We start from the raw sequence: 20423 nt of genomic DNA, 5'->3' as shown, positions 1-20423 counted from the left end.
GCTGTATCTCATTGGAGGTTCCCATTCATTACTTGTTTACCAGTATGAGTATGTGGTTTATGTCCCCTAGAGATAGGGAGTCCTACAGCGAAGTTTTTTACTTTTGACTGAAACCTATTTTAAACTATACTTTGACTCTTGCACTAAACCTTATGACCCACACCCTAGCAATACAATTTTCTTTTCACCTACAGGTCCAATTTTGACCTCCATTAAAGAGTAGACCTCAGTCACTCTTCACACAGAACTCACCTGGTCCTGAAGAAAGCCGCACCGACCCCTTGGGCAATAAGGCTGAAACATGTCGACCATTGTTTGAACACTGGAGGATTGAATATGTGCGAAACCTAACTATTTCCTCAACGTATTCTGTCATCTCCTCAACCACCAATTCAATCCCGGACAATAAAATCATATTCTCCCCGGCATGATTGGATTGTTTTAAATAAATTCACTCACATTTCACCAATAATCACTGATCACTACTGTTTTAACCTAGGGTGTTCTCCTCCAGGTGGAGGGTGCATACCAACTGACCCCGTGATTCTGCACAGACGTGTAAAACGAAGGCGGAGAATCCAGATATACCGCCCATACCATCATTATTACACGTGTATGAGGGTCTTTTACCAAGGGTCATTCTAGTAAGAACTGTACCCAGGTTACACAGGACAAGTGACCCCCCCCCCCCCCCCCTTCTTGATTAGCAGTCTTATTTTATTTCTTCACATTTTTTTTTTTATTATTTTCTCTTCTTGAGAATGTCTGTGAATCAACAAATTAACCAGCTCACTCAACCTCCTCCGTTTTTAGCCAAACCTGGTAAACCCAATCTTATTTGGACAGAATGGTTTGATCTCTTTGAAAACCATATCGTTGCTATAGATGCAACAGAATATTCCCCGGAAAGGAAATTCGCTCTTCTTTTTGGCAGTTTGGGTTTAGCTACTCAGCGCATTTTTCAGAGTATTCCTCCTATTCCTCCTCCTGCTGGTCAATCTGGTGATAGACGGTGGAATGTCTATTTGGAGGCTATTGAAAGACTCAAGAAACAATTTTCCGAATCTCCTAACATTATGTTGGAGCGACATAAATTTTATAAACGGAAACAAGGGGAGGAAGAAAAGGTTGAAGAGTACATTTCAGCGCTGAGAGTCTTAGCTACAACTTGCGAATTTGGTCCTACTGTTGATGACATGATTAGGGACCAGTTTGTTTTTAATTGTTCTTCACATAAAATCCAGGAAAGGATTCTAAACTGCCAAAAACCTCCCCTTTTTGAAGTGATTGACATGGCTCTTGGTATTGAAAGATCTGCTATTTCTACTAAAGCATTTCAAGCTAATTCCTCTCCCAAAGTTAATGTGGTATATCATCAAGAGGACTCAGCTGATGAAGGAGTTATGGCTATTGGGGAGAAGGTTGCTGTTAAAAAATCATTTACAATGCAGAAGAAATCTCAAATGTTCTGTTATAGATGTGGCTCAAAGTTCCACATAGGTAATTTTCCTAATTGTCCTGCTTTAAATAAACGCTGTTCAAATTGCAGGAGATTTGGGCACTTTCAAAAATTTTGCGAGGATCAAAAAAAGTCCGTTCCAGTCAACAACGTAAGTTGCGATTTGGAGTCATGTTCAGATTCTTTTGACAATTTGCTGCTGACTCTGGATTACAAAGACGATTTGTTGGAAATTATAGGTCCTTTTTGTGATGCTTTGATTGATGGAATTCATACCCGAGTTATGGCTGATTCAGGTTCTCCAGTGACCATTCTGCGTGACTCTTATTTTTACGAAAATTGGAGTAAAGATCTTCCGTTAGTTTCTCCTGATATTAACCCAAAGACTTTTGTGGAGAAAGACATTGGCATGTTGGGGTTCTTTATGTCCAACGTGGAAGTGCTTGGTCGATGTATAATGACTAAAGTTTATGTTGCTGTTAAGGGGAAAAACATTGTGGACTGGAAGGATCTTGCTAAAATGGGGTTGTATTTGGTGCCGGGAAACGTTAATCCCATTATGGTGAGATGTATGGAAGTCATGAGTGTTGGGGATTCCGACTTTGACTGCAAGCGTTTACTTGAGAACTTTAAGGAGGTTTTTAAAAATCGGGTAGGCTGTATTAAAAATTTTGTACATAAAATCAGATCGGTTCCTAACGCTCAACCTGTCATGCATAAGGTCAGGCCTGTTCCGTTGAGTGCTAGAGAGGAGTTAAAAAAAATGTTGAAGGATTTGACCGATCAGAAAATTATTCAGTCCACTGAGTCGTCTCAATGGGTCGCCCCGATTGTTGTCGCAAGGAAAAAAAACTGGGGAGATTAGGCTCTGTGCGGATTTAAAGGGTTTAAACAGGAAGAAGCCAGTTAGACCACCTATCCTAGATCTAGTTCCACTCGAGAGGGTCAGGGAGTTCGATTATCTTGGCATCCGTCTCTGTGACTCTGAGTTAGAAACCCCATCACCAAAAGATGCTGCTGACCCATAAGAGGGTGGTGGGGGCTCTCCTCAAAGAACAACGCGCCTCTTCCCTAAAACCAATTGCACCAGTCCTTGATATATACAGGGCTCGAGGTGTCCGTGCATCTCTCTATGGGGCAGAACTATGGGGTGTGCAGAACGTGGACCAGTTGACTCGCTCCGAAAGTAAATTTCACAAGGACTTAGTGGGCCTCCCTTATAGCACACCAGCCCTCCCTCTACTTTTAGATATGGGTACTCACCCAATCAGTGATCAGGCGAGGTTGCGCCCACTTCTTTTATGGGCACGTATTTGGAGAGTCCCTGAACTCTCCAGTTATGCAGATGGCCTAAAGGAAATCCTTCTAACGCCCGGTTGGGCGAAGATCCAGTGGCTAAAGGAAGTAAAGTGCCTTCTCATAGACCTGTGCCTCGAAGATGCTTGGACTTCTAGATCTGCCCCACCAAAGGCAATTTTGAAGAAATTATACTGGAGCTGGGTGACTGATGGCAGGAATAGCAACACCAATCTGTGCAGGTCAACGATGGAATTTCTTTTGGTGAAGGAGGTGCACTTCTGCGAGCCGTACCTAGACACTATCCTATCCACCTGGGATAGGGCTCTATTTCAGATTCAGGGTAGGCCTACTGCCAGTGGGTAAAATGACTGCCAGTTGGAAGGTTCCGGCGCAGACAACTCCTTTCTGCCCTTGCTGTTTGGACAAGCTGGAGACAGTCCCGCACTTATTATTCGAATGCCCGGCCTATGCTGACCCTCGCCGCAGATGGCTGAAGCCCCTTTGTAGAGAACTTGGGACTAGATCCCATAAGGAGGCCTTAAGAATCTTAAAAACGGACCCTCGGCCCCTGTTTGCCAGTGGTCTGGCCAAATTCTTGGGCTGGGCATGGCGCATCAGATTTAATAGACTTTCACATCTTGCCTAAAAAGTATCTTAGATTGTTTTTAAGTGACTCTTTATGCAGCCAGTTGTTTATATTGTATGTTATTACTTATGTACTGGATTTTAATGTTTTTTAATGTAAATGTATTGCTTTTTATGATATAAAAAAATATCGAAATAAAGCTATTTACTACTAAAACAGGAATATTGTGGTGGATTGCCATCCCCTACCAAAGATTCACGAACTTCTGGCAAATTTGGGGGGGGGCTAAGTGGTTTTCCCTCATCGACCTGAAATCCGCATACCACCAGATTCCTCTGAGTGAGGAGTCTCAGGAACTTACCACGTTTGTCACACCTTTTGGTGCGTATAAGTTCCTGAGACTCCCTTTTGGGCTGGCCTCAGCCGCCAGTATTTTTCAGAGAGTGATGGATTCTTTGTTCAAAGGGTTGGTGGGAGTTCAAGCCTACCTTGATGATATCCTGTTTTTTTTAAAACTACTGATGAACATGTGATTTTGCTAAAAAAGGTTTTGGGAACTTTGGAAAATAAAACTTGCATCAAAATTAGACAACACTATTGGTGGCCAGGGTTGGAAGAACAGGTTAGAGGTTTGATTGATGTTTGTGAGGAGTGTTTGCTTTCTGATAAGCACTGGAAGTTACCTAATTTGTCGTTACATTCCACTGAATTCCCTGAGGAAGCTTGGATCAAGGTGGGACTCGAGTTTTCAGGGCCGTATTTAGTTCTTTCTGAGGAGTTCAGATATCGGATTCTTGCAGTGGATTATCATTCTAAGTGGATGTATTATACGTTTGTTGATGCTCCTAATACTGAAAACACTATTTTGTTTTTAAGTAAGTTGTTTTTGGTGGAGGGTGCTCCCAGATGTTTAGTCACAGATAATGGATTGCCTTTTGTGTCCGAGACAATGTGTTCGTTTTTAGGTTCTCTGGATATTAAACATCTGAAAGTTGCTAAGTATTCTCCCGCTTCCAACGGTTTGGTTGAGCGTGGCAATAAAATCCTTAAAGAAGGAATCCAGACTGCTATTGCTGCTGGTTTAGACGTTAAATCATTTGTAGAGCAGAAAATTTGGAGTTATAATGTCTCTCCGCATTGCTCCACAGGAGTTACTCCTTTTGAATTACTTGGGGGTAGAAAAGTTAATTCTTTACTTCTACCTTCTTGGCTGGCAAGTAAATCTGAAGGGAAGTTGCATTCTGTTCATTTGTCAGAGACTGTGAAGCGTAGTCAATTTCGTATGAAAAAGAATTTTGACAAAAAGGGCTCGGTTGATGATGTGGATATTTCTGTTGGTGATTGGGTGTTATGTAAGAAACCTTTCGCGGTCAGGAAAGGTGAGTCTTATTTCTATGATCCTGTTAAGGTTTGTAAGGTTAGTAAAGGCTCTGTTTTTCTTAATGGGAGGGGCTGGTGGAATAAGAGACAGGTGGTTAAATTGAGAGAGGATCAATTTGACTTGATTAGGAAAAGAAAGAGGAGGAGTTGTCCTAATGATTTGAATTGGACATTTTGGTTACAAGTCCAGAGTGACAAAAGAGTTGATGTAGTTCCAGCAGCTGGTGGTGTTCCTGCTCCTAATGTTGCTGTTTCACGGGATGGGGGTGTTGCTGTGGGCAGTTCGGTTAGGAGTGGTCGCACTATTAGATTGCCTGCTAGGTATGAGAATTTTGTTACTTACTACATTTTTGGTTTTTTGTTGTTTTTTTTTTTGTTGATTTTTTTTATTTTTCATATTAAAGTGGGAGGTGTTGTAGTGGGTCTCAATTGCTTGGGGTATGTTTAGAATGCTTAGTATGTTCTTGTTAGAATGCTATGTGTGTAACCACGCTAGGAATGCCGGCTTGGTATTCTGTCTGGAGTGTACGTTCCCGTGGATTCCTTCTGCTGTGTCAGTTGGACGATCGTGATTCAAGGGAACGTACTGCTCTGCGCTGTGGCTGGAGATCCAATAAAATAAACTTGACTGGAAATCTTACCTGGTTTGTCCGGATTCCCTCTTGTTACAAATGGTTTTAAGTAACTTTGCAAAGAGCTAAATAAAATTGTCTTTTATTGCGCTTCTCACTGTCAACACACCAATGCTGGTATCCTCATGAAGGTGTCCCTGTCACCATGGCAGACAAAGCGCATAAATCCAATCTCAGGAAATACAGCTTGAAATCACCCAACTTTACTTCAGCGGGTCCACTACTTCATGGGCCTGGATGCAGTTGCGTAGGCTGCTCCAGCTGGACGTGCTGTACTCCCCGGCTCTTCCACTACCTAACCCGCATTGGCTCCCCATCACTGCAGAGGCGGTGGTCCGCAGAACGCTGTCCAAATACCAGCTCGCCACAATAGGGGATATGTTCCCGGACGGACATGTTTTTTCTGTGTCCGAGGACCCGCGATTCACGGACCGGACGTTTATGGATTCCTTCGTCCTGACTAGGGTGAGGTCCATGCTTAGAGCGCAGTTTCCGTCGTTCCCACTGCCGCCGGATGACATGGCAGCACTGACTTTCCTAATCCAGTCGCAAACGGGAGCCCATATGGTCTCCAGGTTGTATGGACTCTGTGTGGCGGCCCTCCCGGCCTCGGATGCGAAAGTTCGTGCGGCGTGGGAACTTGATTTGGGTGGCCCCATCACGGAGGACCAATGGGATGCCTGTTGCCGCTCCACTAAAGAGGTGTCAGTCAACAGTAGGCATAAGCTAATTCATTTTAAATTTTTGAGGCGCCTATACTTCACACCGGCGCTGGCCCACAGAATTGACCCGACCAGACCTCATCACTGCCCTAAATGTAGAGCTCCCCATGCCGATTTTGCACATCTCACATGGACCTGTCCGAAACTGCACACCTACTGGCTGCAGGTGCACCATATCTTGGGCGACATTTTGGAATGCGAATTGCAACATAAGCCAGAGATTGCACTGCTTGGCTATGTCGCTGAGTTCCCCCGGACCACGCGTAAACTTGCTGCCATAGGTTTCTTGCTGGCGAAAAGGGAAATTGCTTTACTTTGGGGGTCCAGGCGGATCCCTGATTCCAAGACTTGGATGCGCAGCCTTTCCCAATGCAATACCAATAGTGTGGAGTACTCCACGCAGATCCCCACAGCCTCACGCCCAATCGACATCTGGGGCCCATACCGACAGTATATTAGCAAGATTACACGGGACACACACTCCCAGGCTGCTAGCTCTATTGTCCCAGAGGGGGTGGGCTAGGTGGTTTTGGCCGACCCGCCGTGCGCTGCCTATTGAGTTATGCAGGGCCTAGCGTCCACACACTACTGGAGTGGGATATGCGTGAGCTGCTGATTTGTGGACTGTATGCTGGTTTGGGCCGGGACGTTTCTCTCCTCAGTTCCTTTACACACCTTGCCCCGGCTGGAGTGGTTGCTTCACTCTAGTCTTTACATTAGTCGTTTTACCTGCCCTTGACTGCCTATGCCTCTGGTTATGCCATCTTGCCAGTCAAATAGATGTGTTACTTGCCGCTCTCTCTGTCACGAAGGCTCACTCATTTTTGTTTTGTTTGAAGAAGGTTATATCTCTTTGTGTCATCTTTCCGAGTGTGCATTATTCCTTCAGATATGGAAAAGTGAAAATAAGATTTTAGACTGTGTTACACTGCTTGTAATATCATTGGTCCAGTCCTCCATTTATTTCCTTTGTATAATGATCATTAACGTTTTCATTGTCAACAATTTACTGTGTACTTGTATGCTTGCACGGACCAATCTGATGCTAATAAAGAGATTTAAAAAAAAACTTTACTTCAGCGAAGAGTTCGTCACCACGTTGCCTTAGTCTTACCGGCACGCTAGCTCAATAGCCTCTCAAACACGCTTAAATGCTCCTCACAATACAATACAATGCAATTAGTGACTTAGTTCCCAACTGTCTAAAATGGCGGTGCGACACACACAGACCTGTGTGCTTTCTGCAGGAACTTGGGCTTGAATGAGCGTCGGGCAGGCGGAAACACAGCATTGTCATTATGGTAAGTGTGTAAACATTTGGGGTTGTTTCTACAAACGATTTCCCTTGCCCTAAAGAAAACTCCTTGAGTCACAGTACCTTGCACCTGACGGCCATCCTCATGCTTGACTGACTGTACTGATAGCGGCCACAGAGCTCACCCTCCACGAGTTCAACAACACTGAACTGGAAAACTCAACGAGACCCCTCTGGCGCCTCTCCTTCGAGCTTCAATGAGGCCTTTCACCAACAGCCTCAAAGTCAGAAGTGTCTGCATCTCTCAGACACTTCCCTCTGCCTGCAACCCGTGGTCGGTCGAGGTGCTCTCACTCCTTTAAATAACTCAAAGAAAAATCCCATCTATTGTCACCAGTGTAACAGGTAGCCATACCGAAGTGAAGTAAACACCAGCACCTTACTAAGTTAAAAGTATAGGAGTTTGGTTGGTTACCTCACACATCAGAGACCAGGAGCAACTGCTGCATGCAACTGTCACATGGCTCGTGCGCAGCCTTTATCACTTCATGTTCCACGTTCTGCATTCCATCTTCTAAACTGTACTTTCGCCACTGCACAAGCATGCGCCCCCATATCCTTGACAAGTACACTAATTCTACCTACACTCCTCTAATGTTGTATTTTTGACAATGCTGGTCTGCAACCTGATAATGTAGGTGCATTTTGATTATGGCAAACCTTCCTTTGCTAGCACATCTTGAATGGCTACCAAAACCTCACAAGTGTGTCCACTAAATGTCTGGTTCGCTCAAAGAACTCTTAATATCTGGCCTTCTTAAGGGTCGTTGAGTAAGATAATTCAGTGAAGCCATCTGATTTCGATCTCAGGCAAGTACTCATTGGCCTTGGAGGCCTAGGTTGACTGCTATGAACAAAGGTTTGTTGCCGCAATAAAATGCGGACTAGGAGAGTACATCTTGGCTTGGGCATGGGAACATAACAATATTTGTCATAGACATGCTAGCTTAAGGAGACTTGGGGATGCGACCATTTCATTTTTTTATTTCGCTCAGTTGTAAAATCCCATCTTCAATTCAGCAGCTGTGGCAGTCAAACAAACTCTGATCTGTGAAATCAGTGTCGGCTTCGTCTAGCATTGGCAGTATGTCTCCCTTTTATTCGCATTTCCATGGGCAGTAACCCGAGGTAAATAGTGATGTACAAAGAATAAAAAGTATGATGGCTAGCAAACCCTAGAACCCACAGGGTGTCCCTTAATTTCAAGTTATATTATTTCCATTTATGACTTTTTTTTTATAGTTGTTTGAAACGTATACCTGAATTTAAAACCCAAAAATATCCCTGTCCCATAAATTACAATATTTGTGATACTCTTTCAGTCCGCCCCGTTTCGACGGACTTTTAAACATAATCAAATGGTAATATATCATAGACACCCATGCTACTATTACTTGATGACGTTGACGCATCGGCGATGCGTTTCTGTCGCCTGTTCGTAAGTCCCATTGCAGTTTTCTGTTTAAAACCCGCTTCTTAGTCATCGGCGTCCTTGAACTTCCTGTATATTTAGTGAAACTAATGGCCAACACGGCCTAGTTTTTACTTATGAAAATATTTTCCCTCTACATTGAGCAAAACCTTGAGCTAGATACGCACTAAACTGCGAATACCTCTTTGTATGAACAAGCACATTGATTTGACATTCTCCTGGAAAAAATAATGATGCGAAAAGGTTAACGCATGAGTCAGAGACAGGCAGCAGCACACCGTGTACATATGAAAGGCTGCTGCTTCCGAGATCCCTCTTTCAACCGGTGCTCGCTGGGAAGAGATGGGGGAGGACTGCAACGAGAAGAGAGCCTTTGAAAAGTGTTTTAAAAATTAAATGGCAATTAAATGTCTTCACGTTTCCTCCCTCAAGAGCAGGTGTTTAGCTCTAATGCCGCCTTGCATTCCCATAGAAGGGGAGGATAGCAACAGGTATACTCGTGGTGCTGCCATTGCAATCAACAGTCTGTTAAAACTAAGACATCTTTTTGTGCTCGTTAGAGTATCCCATGTTTATAAACTGGAATTCACTGGTTGACTAGAGCTCCTTTGGAAGGACCGGCATTAACCTATGTAAACCCAGTGGGCAGGATTTGCGGTCTGCCTTTGGAATGCATAGAACTATTCGTGGTTCAGAAACGCTTGAAATGATAAACGAACACTGCCAAAGTGTTGGGCTTGGTAATTTTGTGTTTGGCAGTTCTTGTTTTGCTCTTTGATACAAGACAGCAGGGGGTGATTTGAGACTCATTGGTTCTTTCGTAGAAATACATATTAAATTTACTATATATGAATGTTCATAAAGTAGTGCAGTCGTAAGGGGAGATGCCCACCTAACATCCACTAGCGGAACCTAGGTTCCAAACAAACTTAAACACAGCCTTAATGCACACGCCTAGAAAAAATGAGCCCAGACTTCATGTGTTGTACATGTTTCTCCAACAGTTGTCAGTTGCTTCAATCAGGGACCCGTTAATCCAACTTTAGCCAACACATGTTTTCTGGCATTCACGACTTCATCAGAGCAGGCCTAGGTTTTCAAAACCAAAAGTAATTCTAAAGGCTTGCTGGGTTTGCAGTCATCATTGTATATTTTGTTGTATTGGGCCCCAGCTCGGAGGCCTGTCCACCTTTCACTAGACGCTCCATCCTAGAGAGATATCCATCTGACAAGATTTTGGCGTGAACTAAACCCATCCAGCCTTCAACAAGCACCACATTAAAATGCAACAGACAGTACTCCAGCTCATCAACAATCCTGGGGGATTGACGTGGGATGCAGATACCCCTGCACTGCCCCTCTCCTCCAGCTGCTTACCCATAAGGCCACGTCTACCCCATCAACCTTAAGTAATTGAAGGCGAAACAGGTGACTGACTGAATGTGCCTACTGCTGATGACCTCGTTAAGTCCTCAACCTAAAATGTTACTGTCTCTGAACCATCTTTCATTGAAACCAGTGGCTTTTGTGACTGACAGTATCCTATTTCTTATGTCTTTCCAGAGAACCTGACCTACCATGCAATTGGGCGCGTCCCAGCCCTCTGTTCTGCTGACTGCCCAGAAACACTGGGCTATCATTCACACCCACAGCAGATACAAAATTTCAGAGAGGCCATACTGCAACTTTTCTAGATGATATTGGAGAAGGGAGATGGAGATGGGAGTGGGGCAGGGTCACTCCAGAGCTCCCTCTGGCCACTTGCACTGCTGTGGACTTACCTCATTGGGCCTCTGCCCAGCCCACTACTGGTGCCGACCCATGACTCAACTTCCTTACCACAGGTCTGGTCTGTTTAAGACGTATGCAATTATGCCTCCATTGTTGGTCAGGAAGTTCAATCACTGCTGGCCAAAGGGGCGGTAGAGACAGTCCATGAGGTGGAGATGGACAGGCAGTGTTGATCCTGGTACATTGTGGTCCCCTAAAAAGGCAGGACTCTGGCCAGTACTGGACCTTCAATTTCTTAACACTGTCCTTTGAAAAGACCGGTTTTCGGATCTGGGAGACTGGATTGTGTCATTGGACTTGCAGGATGTGTACTTTAATGTGCACTTCTTGTAGTCCTACAAAAGCTTGCTTTGGTTCATGGTTGATTCGGAACACTTAATTTTTTGTCCTGCCTTTCGGCCCCACCTCCGCCCCCTAGGTGTTTATAAAGGTGATTGTTATGGCCTATCTGTGTAGGTCACGGATACAAGTATTCCCTTGCCTCAACAACTGGCTGTTGAAGGTGAGCGCACTAAAGTCACTTGGCGCCACCTGGAGACCGGTCTCTCCCTGGTGTTGTCCCTGGGGTGTACCTTAAACATGCCACAATCCTACCTGCAACCTAAGGAGAAGATCATTTTAATAAGGACCATCATGGATTCTGTGGTGTTAAAGGCCCTTCCACCACTGCAACAAGTCTGGAACATTTAGGTTAGGACCCTTATGTTTCAGACCCACTCCTGGGATCCATTGTGGAGTGCCCACTGGAACCCCTGCCTGCAGTGGGCACAGTACTGAGGTTGCCTCTCTGACAACATCTGTATCTCGCAAGAAGCAACCCGATACCTTCAATGTTTGCTGTCTGAAACTAACTTTGCATGCAGCAGGCTGCTCTCTCTACCCCATTTAGATTTTACTGCAGTGGTGGAAGCATAGTCACCTGGGAGAGGTGCACATCAAAGCCCTTTGGCTGTAGTGGAGTAGGTGCACCACCTTCTGGAACTTTGTGCCAGCAAGTTGGCTCTGTCATCTAGAGGTAGCAGATTCAGTTCTTACCAGTTAACACGCGGGCCATTAGGTATTGCAGCTTGCAATGCAGTGGGAGGTCACGGTCCATTGCCAGGAAGAACTGTGGCACTGGAAGTGTTTGAACTCAAAGCGTGCTCTCTGACAGCGAATAATTTGGCAGCCTAATTAAATACTATGGTGGTTGAGATCAGCAGATATCCTATGGTTGATCTTCATTCGGAGGTGCTTCAAAGAATCTTCCTCATCGTGGGGCATGCCTTGAGTAGATCTTTTTGCAATTACGAGAACCTGCAGCATTTTGATTACTGTGCACTAAAGTTTCCTACTCAAGGTTCCCTTGGAGATTCATTCCACCTGAGATGCATTCCAGTCTTCTCTTTGCCTCCCAACTTCTGCCCTGAGTTCAGAGGAACGTTTGGAGGGGGCAGAGTTCAACCCATTCTAATAGCCCCAAACTGGCTAAAAGAGTGTGGTACTCTGACTTGGTGAGTCTGAGCATTTGCCCTGTGGTCCATCTACCTCTTTGTGACATTCTGTATTAGCAATAGGGCAGGGTTCTGCAACTATACCTCCATATTTTGGAGTTTTAGCCGCTCCAACTGAGTGAGTTTTTGCTGCCTGCAGAAGAAGTCAACGTTTTCCGTGCAGCTCCGCACCCATCTACCTCATAGTTGGGCAAAGATCATGGCCTGGTTCAGAGACAATTTGGGTGACCCTCTTCAGGAGATGCTGCTTGATTTTCTGGTCTTTTGTTACTGGCCTGGCAAGGCTTTATCGTAGGCACTGTTAAAGCTTATATTTCTGCAATTCAGGCTTTCTACATTCGCCTGACCAACTTTTGTTATTCAAATCGCCAGTTATGATGCATTTGTTAAAGGGCTCAAATATCTGTTCCCTCCTCCACCCTTCACTTGGTGCTCGTGATCTGGACGTACATTCCTTTCAAGCATTTGCATAAGTGCTCACTGAGCTCGCCGTCTTTTCAGTTTGTATTCCTTATTGCAATTTCTTCTGCATGCCATGTTAATGCTGCCAGTGCAACCTCAGTATGGTGCTGCAAACTCGTTTTTAGGTTTCGCCTGAGGCCGGAGCTTCTAGCTCCGCCCAGGAGAAATCTATTGTCCCTACAGTGTACTGCTTAGTCCCGCCCTCTGTTCCATTGGCTAGCTCCATAAATGGAGGCTAGCCATTGGAAGAGATTGGCTGTCAATCACGCTTTCCCCTGAAAACGCGATTCGGGGGCGTTTCCGTGTCTTTTTTTAAGTCCCGCCCTCTCCTCTTCCCATTGGCTGGAATTTTACCTTCCAGCCAATGGGAAGGGGAGAGGGCGAAAAATACGCCCCCGAATCTGCCGGCCGGGACACCCCCGTGACGTCATTCCCTGGGCCGCGCTGTGATTGGCTGCCGGCCCGGGACCTGACTTGTTTTAATATGCAGATGATCCTTTCACGGCCCTGCAGCTTTACTGCTGCGTGGCCAATGCTTGTTTTTATCTGTTTCCTGGTTCCTTTACCAGCCTCTCTGTCCGATTCCTCGGCCGTGCAGCTTTACTGCTGCGTGGCCAATGCTTGTTTTTATCTGTTTCCCGGTTCCTTTACCAGCCTCTCTGTCCGATTCCTCGGCCGTGCAGCTTTACTGCTGCGTGGCCAATGCTTGTTTTTATCTGTTTCCCGGTTCCTTTACCAGCCTCTCTGTCCGATTCCTCGGCCGTGCAGCTTTACTGCTGCATGGCCAATGCTTGTTTTTATCTGTTTCCCGGTTCCTTTACCAGCCTCTCTGTCCGATTCCTTGAGAGGTCTGAGGAACCCCTTCCTGCGCAACATCCTGTCAGTGACGAAAAAAGAAAGGGAAAAAAAGTTACGAAAGATGCGTAATCAAACACGCCTCCTAAACATATAGGACAGTTTGAAACGGCACTGCCCGACTCATCGAGAGGGTACAGGCGTTCAGAGTTGCCCCAACTTGTCGAAGGTTTGCGTGGGGTTAGAGTTGGGCGGTTTTCCATGAAGCTCTGTTTTGTAGTGCGTCATGCTTAGTTCGTTGGTGTTGTGGGCTGCAGTCGTGTGCTCTTAGCCGTTCTCCAGGCAGCGTTTGCCCCTTCGCCCTGCCCCGCAGGTAGGTGTGTGTGTGCGTTTTTACTAGCTCCTCTTCTTTTGTTATCTCTGTTCGTGTCTTCTTATTCCAGTTTTTAGTTCTCCGACTCGTATCATTTTCTTCATTTTGTTAAAAAAAAAAAAACGCAATGCCGCCCTTTGATTTGAGATCATTGTGCCTTCACATATTTCCTTCCTTTGGGATTTCCACTGGGCCTTTATTTATTTATTTTACTTCTAAGGATGTGTCCTTTGCTCAATGTATGTTCGTGTTATCAGTGTTCAGAGTGGAGCAAAATTATTCAAATTGTTAGTTTTAAATATAAGCTTTTGGTTTAAACAGCCGTCAACTTCATTTTGACCTGTATGTGTCATATTTAAATGAAATAATTCATTCAAAAATCGTGTGTAGAGGTTCTGAGATGGATGGTAATTTGGGTGTGCTTATTTTTGCACGTTTGTCTGTGCGGATTATGATCAACTGACGCCTTAAATGTTGTTTATTTTTACACGAAGTGCCACTTTATAGTTCAGTAGTCCAACTGTTGCAGTGTAACTGAAGTGCATTGTGATGCAGAATGTCATAACTATGCAGTGTCGTGGGTTCGGGTTAATGATCCCCGCCGTGTGGTGCAGGGTAACCGAAACAATGGTGTGATGTACTGTAGGGCTGTGTATCTGTGCGACATGATGCAGTGTAGTGCAGAGGCGTTTCATGTTTATGCAGTGTGATGCAGTGCAACGAAGCAGCATTGTTTATCTGTGCACTCTGATGCAGTGCCGCTGAAACGCCGTTGTACATCTGTACATTATGGTGCAGTGTAGTTCAGAAGTGTCCTATAGCTATGCAGTGTGACGAAGCAGTATGGCATAGCTGCAGATGGATGCAGTGCCTCAAGCAGTCGTGTATAACTGCGTAACGTGATGTATGCACTGCACCAGCGGATCATATCTATGCAGCGTGGTGTACTGTACGTGAATCAGTATTTATTAGCTGCACTCCGTTGCAGTACCACCAAAGTAATACTGTATATATGTGCAGTGTGATGAAATATACCCTTCTCTGAGGTATGAAATGTAACAGGAGTGGTGTTCTTGATAGTGAAATTGGTCGCAGTGTAATCAAAGATTTCTCGTCCATCTGCCTGGAGTGATGTAGTGTGAGGGAAGCAGTATTGTGTATCCTGTGGTGGAATGCAATATAACCACCACAGTATTGTACATCTGTGCAGTGACAGTTATTGTAACTGATGCATGTTGCACAGTGTGTCCCTGCAGTGTGCTGTATGGTGGTACTTGTTTAGTAAAAACAATAGTAGTAATACAAATTAATGTTTATTTATATCACTTGACTGCAGTGTAACGGGAACAGTATTGTACATCTGTGCAGTGAGCCGTACTGTAACTCATGTGATATTACACTGTATATCCCTGCAGTGTGAAGGATGTTACTAGTTTAATCAATGCACCCTAAATGCATTATAAATAAACCAAAAAACATGCATATTGATGCAGTGAGACCAAGGTAGTGCAGTATATCTGTGCACTCTGATACAGTGTATCTGGAATAGCATTGTACATCTGTGCATTGAGACTAAAGTAGTGCAGTATATCTGGGCACTTTGGTACAGTGTATCTGGAATAGTATTGTTCATCTGCGCAGGAAGACTAAAGAAGTGCAGTATATCTGGGCCCTTTGATACAGTGTATCTCAAATAGCATTGTACATCTGTGCAGTGAGACTAAAGTAGTGCAGTATATCCGGGCACTCTGATACAGTGTTTCTGGAATAGCATTGTACATCTGTGCATTGAGACTAAAGTAGTGTAGTATATCTGGGCACTTTGATACAGTGTAGCTGGAATAGTATTGTCCATCTGCGCAGGGAGACTAAAGTAGTGCAGTATATCTGTGTACTTTGATAAAGTGTAGCTGGAATAGTATTGTCCATCTGCGCAGGGAGACTAAAGTAGTGCAGTACATCTGTGCACTTTGATACAGTGTATCTGGAATAGCATTGTACATCTGTGCAGTGAGACTAAAGTAGTGCAGTATATCTGTGCACTCTGATACAGTGTATCTGGAATAGTATTGTCCACACACAACCACACACACACAACCACAAACACACAACACACACACACACACACAGCCACACACACACACACAACCTCACACACAGCCACACACACACACAACCACACACACACAACCCCACCGTCAGTGCACACTTTCACCAGACACAGACACCATCAGTCGTCCGTGCACACTTTCACCGGGCACAAACCCCACCAGCCGTCAGTGCACGCTTTCACCGGGCACAAACACCACCAGCCGTCAGTGCACGCTTCCACCAGGCACACGCTACCAGACGTCAGTGCACACTTTCACCAGGCACACACACACCACCAGCCGTCAGTGGACGCTTTTACCAGGCACCCACACACCACCAGCAGTCAGTGCATGCTTTCACCAGGCACACACGCTCCACCAGCCGTCAGTGCATGCTTTCACCAGGCACACACCACCAGCCGTCAGTGCACGCTTTCACCAGGCACACGCAACACCAGCCATCAGTGCACAATTTCTACAGGCACACACACCACCAGCAAACAGTGCACACATCAATTGTTAAGGCATCTACAATTAACTATTGTAGCAATCGCAGTATGGCACACTTTACTTTTAAACATATTCATCTAAAGCGCAGCATGCCACCATTGCTACAAAAACAAATACACATTTTTTTGGCCTACAATTTATAGACTTTTGTTGCAATTGGTGTTGCAATATTTAGCAATGCCAATAGCTCAAACTTAATTAATGCGAAACCTATTGCATTGCAAATGCTTGTTTCTTTCTGCCAGAGGTGGGGCGAACCTTTCATTTATTTTTTATCTGTTTGTTTTTTCGGGTTAATAGATCGTACAAAAAAATGAAACCTGTTGCAATTACATAGGCAGTACAGCTTCCAAGAAGCGGAGTGCTATGACGTACTAATAGTGTTCTAAACAACGAGGCAGTGCAGAGACAAATTAGCCGTACTTCAACATGCAGGTCAGTCAGATTGAACGCAACCGCATAGGAAGTAAATTGTGATACGCACATAGTAGGCTCACCAAAAGGGCTAAAAACATATGCATCGAGAATTAGACAAATGATTCCAGTTTTGAGTATTACAACATTTAAAGAAACCCGAGCCTCCCCCATTCTGCACACACGTGTTTAGTCAGGCGAGCACATGGTTAATCTAGTCAACGTTTAAGATCTAGGTCCTGGAACAGAGTAAACCGAGAAAAGGCCAGAATCCTCATGGGTACCATGTGTAAGGTGCCGTCCAACCGTCGGTCCCTCCCCACCCTCTAATGGGCCAGCTGGGCATGTTGTGTGGCGGCCTGGAAATCGGTCATGATAGTGTCAATTGGTGGCGCACACTTCCTGCCTGGGTCCATGCGATGAAGGATTGCATCCAGGCTGCTAGAGATGGAGGCTCATGCGATTTCCAGCGCCAATTAATGAGTCGTTTGGCCGTCGCCAATCCGACATCATGGAAACCGAAGGTACCACTGTTTTTGGTTGGTTTTTTGTCCCTGTGGTAGAGACCTAGGAGGCATGTTTTTTGTGTCCATGCACCGCACCCTGTGCAAGTGAATAAGTGAAGCTTGACACCTCGCCAGCAGTGAAGGGATGGACAGGCCCATAGCATGTGGCATAGATCTATGTCAACCAAGTGACAGCAGGGGGAGGCAGCATCCGTGCGGTGGAAGTAGCCATTTATTTTGGCAGGGTTCGGGTAGGCTCTGTACATAATGTCAAATTGGATACGTCGGAAACGAGCATTCGGTGGAAATGAACTGGGCTTTACAAGAAGGTTGTCCGTGCAGGGATGAGTCCGGTCTCCCTCCCAACTGTGGCGCAGGGGTGTGAGCTGCAGTAAGGTGTGGGTTCGCAACCAGTCTCCAAACCAATGCATTAAGTGTCTGCCTGGTCCCATCACATGAAGATACTGTATAGGGAGGTTTGTCAGGTGTTCTTGTGCCATGTTGCCCCATTTGTTCCCTAGTGTCTTGATCAGTGAGTTGTATAAAAGGAAATGGCCATGGGGCAAGCTATCGTCCTCCATTTAAGACTAATATGGGAGGAGGGTACAGTGACGGTAAAGGTTCCCTATGGTACGAAGGCCTGCTGCATGCCAGGTGGCTAGTTCCGCAGACTATGTGATGTTGTGTCCCCTAGGTGTACTGAGCAGGACCATTGCCGGTGCATAGGGAATCAATCATCGTGTGAGGTAAAAATATTGGCGAAAGCAGCAGTATGCCACTCCTAGAATCAGCTGGTCATGTTTTCTCGCAAGGGTGTAACAATTGAAGAGTGCTGGGTAAGTTCCAGATCAGCAGTGTTGTGGCATTATCGGCCAGTGGCAAGCCCACCAGCCATTTAGCCACCCATTGGAGTTTGGAAGCAAGGTTAGTGCTGTTCAAGGCTCAGCAAAGCGGGCCAGCCCAGGAATGTGGGCAAGTAAAGCTTTGAAAGTGCTACCCTGCAGCGATATTTGTTCCAGATGAATTCCCGCATTAGTTGCTTTAAGGAATGAAAAAATGGGGTTGGGAAGTAAAGAGGGAGATAAGCAAAATATGAAAGAAGGTTTGGGGAGGACAACCATCATAAGGAGGGCTATTCGCACCGCCCGTAATAGTGGTAGTGTTTGCCAAAAGGCCACCTGAACCCTTAGGGATGTGGCAGCACATGAGATTGCCATCAAAGAGGTCCGTTGATGACTGATAAACCTGGACGCCAAGGTACCGGAATGTACTGGGTTGCCAAGTCATTGATATCCCATTTAAAGTAAAGTCAGAGTTTGGCAGCGCAGGTGTGAATGGGAACAGGCAACATTTAACCCAGACGACCTTCAAGCCAGCGAGATCAGCAAAGTGATTGAGCGTTGGAGCAACCGTGGTGGGAATCGAGTGCACATCTCTGAGGTAAAGGAGCATGTCGTCGGTATAAAGAGAGATGGAGTGGATTACGAATCCCAGGGAAATGCCCCAGTCCACGCCCTGCTCCCGAAGGGCAATTGCAAGTGGCTCTATTGCCAGGGAGAAGAGTAGTAGGGAGAGCAGGCAGCCCTGACGGGTGCCTCTTTTTGTGTGTACTGGCTCCAATATAAGGGAGCCTGTTTTGATTCTGTCTAGTGGTCAAGTGTATAGCAATTCATTCAACCAATCGAAGAGAACGATTCCCAATACCATGGTGCAGCAGTATTTCCAACAGGAAGGCCCACTCCAAGGAGTTAAAGGCCTTCTCTACGTCCAGTACCAGACATCCGGCTCTAGGCCACTGATGCAGAGAGTACTTCAGAACACGAAAGAAACGCCATAGGTTTACAAACCCGTTCTGGTCCGGGTGGACCAGTGCCAGGATTAGGAGTGCTGGCCGGTTCACAGGATTTTTGCCAACACTTTAAAATCTGTCTTAAGCAGAGCCAAGGGTCTGTACAACCCCAGTGCAGAAGTGGCGTGTAAGCTTTGTAGTACTCCGCAGGCAGGCCTAGAAGGGCGCATATTGCTTTTTGTATTTTAAAGAGTGTAATGGGGTTATCAAGTTACATCCATTGGTCTGGCTTGGGGTTGGCATTGGACACCGACTGGTATAAAGCCCCCGATATACGTAGGAATTACTGGGGTCGTTGTGGGAGTTGGCCCCTTAGTAGTAGTCCTCCATGCTGCCTACCGAACGTGGGTTGGAGAAACTCTGGCACAAGCTGCAGAAGGGTGGGAAGTGCACACAGGCACAGAACATGCCTGCACCTCGACGTCCCTGCACGAGGGGCAGTGCCATGTATGGCCTTGAGTCACGGCAACTGGTATAGCAGGGTGATTGTGTCTCCACTCACAGCCAGCAGCTGCGTCGTCGTGGCGAGGCAGAAACTGCTCCATCAATGACAGATAAAGTAAAGAGGGTGGTAATCTGAGAGTAAATCACCAATAACTGGTGGTCCACAGATGCGAGTGACTTGAGCTGTATGGTGAAGTAAAGGAAAAACCGTTATCTTCTCTTATTTTGCACAGGGGTAGGCGGAACTCGTAGCCGCGAGCAGTGGAGTTGTGATAAGTTGTGCTGATTTTTAGCGCTGGGAGCTTGTCCTGCGCTGTAAAATCAGCACGGAAGGCGCCATACGGAGCGCCAGAGGGTGCTGCTTGTTTCTGCAGGTTGAGTAGATTTTTTCTCGAGCAGCCGCTTTATCATCGTGAGCAGCCGCTTTCTCAAAGCATGAGAGGTAACTACATGCCTCAACCACTTGCATTGAAAAATCTTGCCAGGAGGCGGTCTAACATTTGATTTCCTGGCTCGTGCTTGCCAACTTACTGTTAGCAAGCCGTGAGGAAAAGCTCCATCATGCAGCGGTTGGTGGAATTTTTCCAAAACTCCCAGCGGAACATGGAGTTTTTCTGGAACTCCACTCTCCAAGCAGAGCGCAGCGTTTACCGCCCACCACTAATTTTGCAGTCATGTATTTTATACATTTTTATAAAAAACGGTTGCATAATAAAAATCATTACCTTTTTTAGATATTTCTATATACAATGAAAAAACAGTCACTGCGTCATGTAACCAAAATATATACATGGTGCATGTTTTCATTATTATTTATAATTGTCTGTTTGAAAAATCGTACTTATTATAACTGAAGCACTAATTCACTGTA

General features: G+C 45.5%; 1 protein-coding gene across 2 annotated transcripts in view; it reads left to right on the top strand.

Moving 5' to 3' along the window:
- Positions 1–20423, top strand: part of DHFR (dihydrofolate reductase) — a 236108-nt gene that overhangs the window by 115025 nt on the left and 100660 nt on the right. The window lies entirely within an intron of this gene.

This window comes from Lissotriton vulgaris, chromosome 3_1, assembly GCF_964263255.1.
Source record: "Lissotriton vulgaris chromosome 3_1, aLisVul1.2, whole genome shotgun sequence".
Classification (NCBI taxonomy): Eukaryota; Metazoa; Chordata; class Amphibia; order Caudata; family Salamandridae; genus Lissotriton; species Lissotriton vulgaris.
The sequence above is the reverse complement of the archived record's forward strand: the minus strand, read 5'-3'. Positions and strand labels throughout refer to the sequence as shown.